This window comes from Parasteatoda tepidariorum, chromosome 3 (genome assembly GCF_982258835.1).
Source record: "Parasteatoda tepidariorum strain Cologne lab strain chromosome 3, Ptep-v5.0, whole genome shotgun sequence".
Lineage (NCBI taxonomy): Eukaryota > Metazoa > Arthropoda > Arachnida > Araneae > Theridiidae > Parasteatoda > Parasteatoda tepidariorum.
This window is the reverse complement of record NC_141757.1, coordinates 34,119,126-34,129,706: the sequence shown is the minus strand read 5'-3', so window position 1 is coordinate 34,129,706 and position 10,581 is coordinate 34,119,126.

Here is a 10,581-nt window from a genome sequence, read left to right as displayed (position 1 = left end):
GAGAACGGAATAATAAAGAAATCTGAACTGCCAGATTAAAAACATTTTAGAACCAACCAAAATGTAGTCACTCTGTGTTGCTATCTACTAAACAGATTTAATTTGGAAAACATAAGAAAATATATTAGGAGATAAAAACCATTCTTCACCATGAAGTTTCTTTGTTCTGTTTCAGTTTACTCTTCTATTACAATTTAAATATAATTTGCTGATATTTTTATTAAGTTATTTGAAGACTAATTTTTATTTTATGCTGCTTTAGTGCTTTCCCACTTCTGACTTTATTTTACAGTTTTTTTTCTGGTGCATCTGCAAATCGATTTTTTATTTAGGAATATGTTTAAAAGATATTAAGAACTTATGACCTAAAAGCAGTATCAATTGAGGACTTAATTTGCGTGATAAACTTGTGCATTCAAAGTACAGGAATGCATTAAGGCAGGTTACTTTGAAATTTATTAAATAGGTTTGTAATTTACATATTTTAAGGAGTTATTTTATTCATCCTGAAACACAACATGCATCCTAGTTAATGTTCCTAATATTTTTATACATAATTCATATTTTTGTTAATGAATTTTTTTCTTAGCCAAAGAAGATATGTATACTGTAAAAAAATTAAAATATTAAGATGTAACATATACAACTAAAGCTTTTATATTATACATTTGAATTTCTTTCTTTTTTTAATCAGATGGTTTTTTAAAACAATCATCAAATATTGTGAATAGTTATTAGATTCATAACTAAATATCAAGATAAAAAAATATTTTTTCTAACAATATTTAAATTTGTTTAAAATGCAGAATCATATATTTGTATGGTAAAGAAATTAAAATCTGTTGAAAGTTAAATGTTTAAATAAATTTAGCTTGCATTGCCATTGATATACATTCAACATTACATAACTTTAATACTGCCACTACGTGCCTATAGCCAAAGTGCCTAATGTTTCTAAATTATATAAAGTTTGAAGGAAATGTCATTCTAAATTATTTTTCATCCTTCTATAAATAATGTCACTTGAAAAACTTATTTTTACGATAAGAAATATATTTTTACGTGTTAATTTTATACAAATGAAACCTTTATACTAAATTTTTAGATTATGAAGTTTTTATTAAGATTTTTTTTTTATAAGACTATGATACTTAAAAGATTTTTTAATAAGATTCTACAACAGTTACTACTGATGAGAAAGTTTTAATGTATATTTAAATAGTTATCTAATTGATAAAAATTAGAGAAACAAAATGAAGCCTATGTATGATGAACACTTGCAGTCCATGATTCTAAAAATCAATTCATTCAGGGTTGAGTCAGTGTGGGTGTTTATCAAATTTTATACCACTTATACTGTTGTAATTCATTAAAATGTACATAGTTTATAATTTAACTTATCAACTTACAACTTAATTAAACAAGTAACTACTAAGCTAGTATCCTATATATCATAAGAAATTAGTTTAATTTTCAAAACAGTATTTTAATATCAAACTTATAAAATGAAGGGGAAAAAAAACAGAAACAAATATGCATATTTTATTACTATTGTATGTCTGTTATTTATATTAGGCCTTTGGAAATAAAAAAAAATCTGTTATTTATTATAATTAAGTTTTTTTTTCTTCAATATGCAATTAGAAAACTTAACATTTAAGTTAAACGCATTAACTTAAACATTTTAAGTTTAATTTTCTTACTTTCTAAGCTTATTTCTTTTTAAGTTAATTCTTTAGTTCTAAGTTAATTATTCTTAAGTTAATTCATTTTTTCTAGTTTACTGTTTCTTTTTAGTGATATGTAATGTTTATATATTTTTTATCCATTGAGCATTTGATATGAAGTTATTTTTTATGCTATATTTTATTTCAAACTATAAACTAAATCTTTCTAACCAGTGTTGCAGTGCTAAAAAAAAATTTTTTTTTTAACCAAAATACTGTGTGATGGAATGTTAAATTATCAAAGATAAATTTCGATCAACCATTATCAAATTATCTAAAGTGATTGAAGTTTTTCCTTATTTCATTTTATTATAGCCTCTCAAATCTTCCTCATCACTAAAATCAAAATTTTCCAATCAAAAATCCCCCAATTAAAATAATTCTAATTCCTTTTACAAAAGATTTGTAACTTTTAATCATTTAAACTCATACAGATGTATTAATGATATGCCTTTAAATTAAGCCCCTTAGGAGTTTGCTTTCTTATGAAATATACGGGTTACATAGCCTCATTATCTAAAACTTTTTGTTTAATGCTTGGTGTATTTATGGCCCTACCCTGTGAATTTATGGCCCCTGAATAATGTCTTGATGGTAGATTGCCATTCTACCATCTAATTCTCTTGAATGTTAATAGCAAAAAAAATTTATAAATATGTAAAAAAAAAAATTGTAACTAATGATAATAGCATGTTATATTTACGCTGTTTTGCAATTTTGATAGTCACATTAGATTTTAGTGCTTTCAATTTAGTATTTTTATGTGATTTTAATAACAATGTGTGATATTACCAAAAATTTATTTATTGTATCTGCTTTTTAAGGAATGTTTACTTAATTTTAGTATTTATTAAAAGTTCGTTCTGTCTACTTCTTTTCATGTTATATGTTGCTATATTGTAATTTCTTTATTATTATTTTTTGATCTCTATATACAATTATAACAATATAATAGTACAGTAACCTTTTTGAGAAACTTTTAATCTGAATTGTCTTTCAATGATCTCATCTGCTAAAAGGCTAATTTATAAACAATGGGATAAAATATAGATTAATCTCTCCCTTTAATTCTGACAAAAAATTTGCATTTTTGTAGGGGTAGGGGTTAAACAGTACTGATTATTAAACAAAAAAATCAACGTGTTTGTCAAAAATGTTAATAATCGTAATTACAGGAAATAAATATAAACAATGTATAAAACCATATAATTTAATTAAATAGATTTTAGAAATGTAATTACAAAATATTCTGAATTATATTTTACTTCAGTTAGCTTTTAATTACGACATTTGTTATCAATTTGTTTATATGAAAAATGTCAGCATGATATCACAACCCCTGTAATCAGTGAACAATAAACAAATGAAATAAAGAAAACCGAAATATGAAGTTAAACGTATTTAATGCAAATTCACAAAAGATTTAATCCCAATCTTCAAGACCATCAAAAGAAAAAATAGAACTGTCATAGAAAATAATGTCTAAACTCACATTATTAAGAGCGTCAATACTAATTGGAAGCTATCTTTGCTTCCCGAAAAATGAAAGCAAACTACGCAACCTCACGCTATACCAGCGTTATCTCATCCTCTTGAATAATTTGAATAACGGAAAACCTTTTTCTTCTATTTATTCACCTGCCCTCTTTCTACCTGTTTTGTATGTGTAGGGACCGATGGTGTACGGTGTTGGTTCTCGTTAAACTGTTCTACCGTAAAGTGCTCGACTTCGCGTGCTGATCGATGGACGGGGATGGGGGGTGCCATCCCCTCTGCAGAGGAGCAAAATTGTGATGGCATGTCTTTGGATCACCCTCAGGGTTGTTTCCCAGACCATCGCCACTAGCCCACTGGTGCAGCTTTAAAGTGCAACATAAATGAACCACCACAACAAAATCTACCTGTTTTGTCTTTGTTTTCCTAAAGAGGCAATTTCGCTATGACACAATTCTGATAAAAATGATCTATTTAATTTATCATAGTGCAGTTGCTACCAACTGATTCAATTCTTTCAGTCATAGTTAGCCTTGATTTGTAAGTCTACTTCTAGTTTGCATTAAAATGGCAAATTCCTTTATTGACTTAAATTTATATTTTAAGTACATAATGCTCTATACTTTTACATAAATTGTTGTGGAATTTTGTAATGTGTATCTCAATACTGTGCACGTCATTTATTACATGTACGCATATTGAACAATGTATTGTATATCTTACATTTATTTCTTCTTAATAGATTGTTTTCGAGCTTTGAATGTAGTATTTTTATGCTTTTAGGATGAGATTTTCTTAGTATTTATTATTTACAATTTTAGTTTGTCTTTTTTTTATATTTTCTTTTTGCGCTAGTCATTGTTTCCTATTTTTCAAAAGAAGAAAAAATTTGTGTCTGTTTTTACTGTTTACATTTGCTAGTGTGGCTTAACCATCACACAGGGTGCTCAGCGAGTGCAACCCAACTTTTATGATTCGGTCCTTTATTATTTTTTTTTGTTGATAATTTGTAATAATTTTAAAATTATGGCAGAAATACTGGCTTAAACATTAATGTTTTTGTTATTATTATTATCATTATTGTGTACATTAACTTTATTTATTTATTTTTTTGTTGATAATTTGTAGTAATTTTAAAATTATGGCAGAATTACTGGCTTAAACATTAATGTTTTTATTATTATTATTATCATTATTATGTGACGTTAAGCCAATTTTTTTATTGGTTCGAAGAGAGTTTTGTTCATCAATCATCAAAACTCATGTGTAAAAATCTCTGTTTTTATTTAATTACAACCTTAAAAACTTTTATTTACCAAATGGCACCCAACCAAACATATAGGGGTGTAAAAAAAAACTAGCAACTTTGTAAGAGAAACAATCTAAAATTTACTTAATATTGTTTTTTAACAGCCTTAATTATAATAGTAAAAGCATGGATTTATTTTGCCATACTCTTGTTGGATGTTGCAATGAAAAATTCTGATGATAAGAGTACTAACAGATTCTTTTTCTTCATTGCTATTTTTTTTAAAAATACAAACGTTTAAAAAAAAGTTTTTTTTAATTTTTTTCGTATTTTTAATATTTATACTCCTTTTATGGAACATTATTGATCTTAGAAATGAGTATTAAGGATTCTGCTTAAATAATTATCTAAAGTTGTTTAAATAAATCTTTTCTGATTCTATAACTTAGATTTTGTAAAATCTTGTAAAGAATCGTAAGAGGCCCTAGTTTTGTATTCTTTCTATAAAGAGCCCCTAAATTTAAGGAAACGATTGCCTTCGTTATTATTTCATCTGTAAGATAAAATCGAAAACAAAAGTTTCGAAAATCAATATTAAAAGTAACTTTTTTTTGTTGAAAAATTGTCGTTTTTATAATTACAGTAAAGTCCCAATTATCCGAGTTAATGGAGACCACAACAAACTCGGTTAACTGAAAAACTCGGTTAAAGCGAAGAGTATAAAAACGGAAAGAAAAAGAGAAGGTATAAATGTAATATATTTAAGAAATACAAAATGTATACGAGTATACCACATGCAATTCATATTATAATTAAAAAGCTTACTTAAAAACATTTAAAAAGCATACTTTACGAGAATTAAATAAATTTTACTTAAAAAAAGTCCTTAATCGCGTTTCGTTCTACGTAACTTTGGCACTTTTCTGTAGTAATGTTTCGCCTTTTTTAGGGATAACAGTAAGGCTGGTGTCGCCTCTTTTTGTTGTTCTATATATTCAATAGTACATTCGATAGCTTTTAGTCCATCTGTATGAGAGATTTTTATATGTTGATTTTAATAATCACGCTCTTCATCATCTTCGCTAGATTCATTATCATTATTGACGATATTTCATCAGACCAAGTTGTTGGATTTTGTTTTTCTGAGTGTTTGGAAGATAAAATTCAGATTTATTTTTCAGCAGTTTTTTTAAAAATAAATAGAACAAAAAAAATTATTGAAATATTTGATAGCTCGGTTAAAGCGGAAACTCGGATAACCGGGTCTCGGATAATTGGGACTCTACTGTATTTAAAAAAGTATTTTTTTCAAATGTCATTGCCGTGAATCTTTAATCTTATTACGGGTCTTATAAAGGAAGTCAGTTTCAAGCCTTGACTGATGATCCTGTACACATGTGGGGTGAAATTTGGCAATAATGGTGGTATTTGTCTTTTCTTTTTTTAACTTATGCCATAAAGGGTATAATTTCATACATGAAGAATTTATTTTATTTTATTCATTTTGTAATCTTGTGTTTCTTAATGCCCATTTATAATATCTGATCTCTTTACCAAGCTTGTTACTTATATGCATTTATTTTTTTTTGTTTTATTTCATTGCATGAATAATGTATTACTCAAATTTTATCTTGTGGTAACTATAAATAAACTTAAGAGGCCTCTCGTCCTCATTTAACTGTCGAAAAGGTGGAGACAAATTCTAAATATGCTTTTAATCATCTTTATTTCATATTCACTAATAAACTGATTTAAAATATTTACTCTGTTCTGCAATATATTTCAATCCGAAAAATACAAGGGGGTCCCCCAATCAGAACCTGAGATATAAAGATATAAATACAAAATATCTAATAATATAAATAAAGAATAAAAAGATATAAAACCTTTTATGTTCTTTATTCATTTATTCGAACAAAATTGTACCAATACAGATCTGTAATCATCAGTTTTTGAATGGTCGTTAAATACTATACATTTGACTTTTTACTAGATTCTTGATAATCTTTGTTTTTTTGCAATCGGCGTTAAATGTGTTTTTTTTTTCAGCATAATCCAAATCGTTTTCGTTTAAACTGTAATAAAATTAAATTTTGAAAAAAGAAAAAGAAAAAAAAAGGAGTGTTGTTTTAAATGGCTTTACATCGCATCATTTTATTGCTTTAAAGTTTTGAGATGTCCTAAATAGAATCACGCGCTTTTTCCTAATCTAATAAAGCGGCTCCTTTCTTTTCTAACTTTTATTTAAAGATATTGAGGTATCAATATATCATCAAAAGTTTGATAAGCTCAAAACAAATATAAAGAAAGCGCGAAGCAATAATTTAACCTAAAATCAAAGATTGCAAGGATAGAAGCCTCTTAAGTACAGTAATCCCTTCGATCTTTTTAAAGTCTTCTGAAAAAAGAGAAGAAAAAAAAACGAAAAAAGATCACTAAATATTCTTCACAATTCAAGAAAAACATTAGTTTTTTTAAAAAAACTAATTTTGTACAGCTTTTTTAAATATTTTTACTTAATTTATAAAAATTTCAGAAACCAAAGAAAATTATCATAACATCTGTGCACCCATGATAATTTATGTCGAAAAATTATTCTGAACCGAATTAAGTTGTGTGTTTTTTTTCCTCATTATTAATAAATAATCTATGTATTTATGTCTAATAAAGTTTTTTTTTAAATTTTCCTGAATTGTTTTTTTCTTTTCTTACTAAGTCATGTTTTGGGAATACATCGTAAAATATCCTTCTGAGACAAAAATGTATTGGGCAACATTTGGTACAATTTTATTGCTTAACAAATAAGATTTTATGATTTTTTTTCTATCTGTATGCCTTTACAAAACGATTGTCTGTGTAAAAAATTCTCGGGATTTGTTCTAATTGGTAGAAGGTTTTAATTAAAATGAAAAAATATTAGAAAGGTAAGAAATTTGATCCAACAGTTTTATGGCATATAAATAAACTTACTACTTGAGTGTCTAGTGGAGTGTTTCATGACAGGATAAGAAAAAAAAAATACTTCCTGAAATATGCAAAATTTGCTTAAAACAAAAATTTATCATTTTTATGTAATTATTAAAAATAACTATAAGTTTTACAGAAAAAAATATCAAATTTTTTCTAAGCTATGGTATTTATTCTATTTAAAAATCGCATTTTCTTTTATTATCCGAATTTTGTGTCTCAGGAGGATGCAAGAACACAAAGCCTATTCGCCCTATCAATCGAAATTAAATTTCAGATATCCTCATTTTTAGGTTGGTGAGCTCTTGAAGTGATGTCTTAAAATTAAGTTTTCATGGTTGCAATAAACAAATTTTAAAAAAAATATTCTTGTAGCAACACCACCTCTTTTTTCTACGAAAAGTGATCCTTACATTAAGAAACTAGAATTACAATGATATTTTTAACGTAAAAAACGGAGGTACTAAGCTACAAAGAGGATTTTACGGACTTTCAATGTGTGGGCAGCTCAGCTCTACTTAACGCTCTGATAAGAACGAGAAGAGTAAGGAAATTAGTTATTTTTATGTGCTGCACCTTCATTTTCTTCATCTCTGTTTAGCGACGTTCATTCCTGGTGCTCAAATTTCTTTCTAACTCTATTTTATTTTATTTTATAATGATAATTATATTTCTAAAATATAAGTTTCTAATCATTTGTGGATTTTAAAATTAATTTATCGTAACCGTAACTGTGAGCTCTTAATTATTTTAAATTATCACACTTTTCAAATAAGCTAAAATTGAGCCGGGAGCTCAGAGGATAGAGCGTTCGCCTTCCAACGAGGTGAACTGGGTTCAAATCCCAGCGATGACTGGTCAATACGAATTTCGCATCCGACTCGCATCAATCACAGTGCTGATGTAAAATATTCTCAGCGGTAGACGGATCATTTGTTGGAGTCCCCTTGCCGTCAGGCTAACCGTGGGAGGTTTTCGTGGTTTTCCTCTCTATGTGACGCAAATGCGCGTTAGTTCCATCAAAAAGTCCTCCACGAAGGCAAATTTCTCGCAATACTTGCTCCATCAGTTCCCTTGTCTTCTGGATGGGGTTCAAAATTACAAGGCAACGGAGTTAAACGTTGGTAGTCGTAAACCGATAATTGGGTCGGTTGTTCAACGACGGTTATAAAATAAATAAGTAAAAAAACTTGCGTCAATTTAGTTAAATAAGTATAGTCAAGCATATAGACTTCTATTCCATATCTAGGGGAAGTTCTTTTAAGAATACCCTGTAAATATAGGTTGTTAATGATATTTTTATTGTTTTAGATGGAAGAGAAACACTCGTCATTCTATCTCTTGAATTGGAACTTGAATTAAATTTCCGTTGATCAATCTATTTTCATTAATCTCAATTTTATGAAGAAAATTTTTTTTCAAATTAGCCGTGTCAGTGTTTAACTGTAACTTTCCAATTAAGTTTTGAATGAAAATTCATTTATTTGCCCAAAAATTAGTGGGTCGAAGAAAAATGCTATTTTTAGAAATCAAAAAATCATGAAATTTTCACCGTAGCATATTAAACAACTGTTACAATAGTCCAGACAATAAAGTATTTTAGCTGGGAAAATTAGTGGGAGATTTTTATTTATTTATTATTTTTTTCTTTATATGCTAAGTTTTTGGGAGTGCTGAACACGAATCCGTATTTTGCTTCCAAAGTTTTTCCCCCAAAAAAACATTTTTCTGGAAAAATCCAGTTTTTTATTCAATTTTTTTTCGCTGTTTAAGACAGCAAATTTCTGAATGCATTTTTAAAAACTCGAGAAAATTTCCTACCAATGCTGTGCCAACAATGTGTTCGTAGGTAAAATTATCATTAAATTCTGTGTATGGGAATGATGACTACTCCCGCAAAGGCACTAGAGGAGAATAATTTATGGAGGTTTGAAATTAATAAGAAATTCAGGTGTGTGATCTAATATTAAATAAAAAATTGTACCCCACAAGTGGTAGAACTCCCTATACCTCCAATAACCATAAACCTTCCCCAAAATCATAATTTTTGGTGAATCTCCCTTTACTTATTTTATTTATTTATTTACCCATCTTTCCAAACTTTTTATCTCATTTCAACTTCTAACAACACTCATGTGAGCTTTACCACTCCCTCAACAATTTACTCTGAGCTCCTGAGAAAAGGGTTGGCCCTTTTACACCCTTCCAGCTTCCGAATAACCACAGTGTTCCTAAAACCATAATTTTTTAAGTATCTCTTTTTCAATTTGTACATAAATCATGCATAGAATGTGAGTTTTTTTCTCAATTGTATACTTGTTGTAAGCAACAAAAATGGCCTTTCCCGAGTCTCATCCCTTAAAATCAAACATTCTAATAAGGGCATCTCTCATTTAATATTTAATGATCCTTTTAGTTTTTAAGCAAGCGAAATTTAGAATATAAATCTTTACATTTTGATGTGAATGGAAAGTTTATGTGAAGAAAAAAAGTGGAAACAAAATAAAAAACAGTTTAGTTAAGCATATTTAGTTCAAAGTCGACCCTTTTCCAATAATTATATTTAAAGCTTCCTTTATGGTGTGGACACATTCAGAAGTTTCAAAAGTTTTATTTTTTTTTAAAAAATAGCATAATTCACGGATTCTAACGGAAAATAAAAATTATACTCTTTGAATCACTATATTAAAGTTAAACGTTAAGTTAAAGTTTTAACGTTGCTAATCAATGGAACTGTAAACCGTTTGATTTCGTGAATTGTATGACAAGTTTATAATTTTAAGTAGTTTTTTATTTTTACTATTTGCCTTTCTTACTCCTTTCCATACTATTATAAGCAAAAAAAAAATAAATGAATAAAAAAAAAGACCTTAACGAAAAGAAGAGAGAGACAGAAGAATTATTTCATTTGACCATTGATTTCACAGGCCGGGATAGCCTAGTTGGCAGGGCACTTGACTCATGTTTGAGAGAATGGGAGTTCGAATCCATCCGGCCGAAGACTCCCCCACGTAGTAAATGGTGACTGGTGCACATTAAATCTGTCGGATTACAAAGTCCTCCATGTTCCCTTAACAAATCAATACCTTTGGAGGTACTGAGTTGGAGATGGATCGTTCTCTGGGTCAGGTCAAAATTACGATC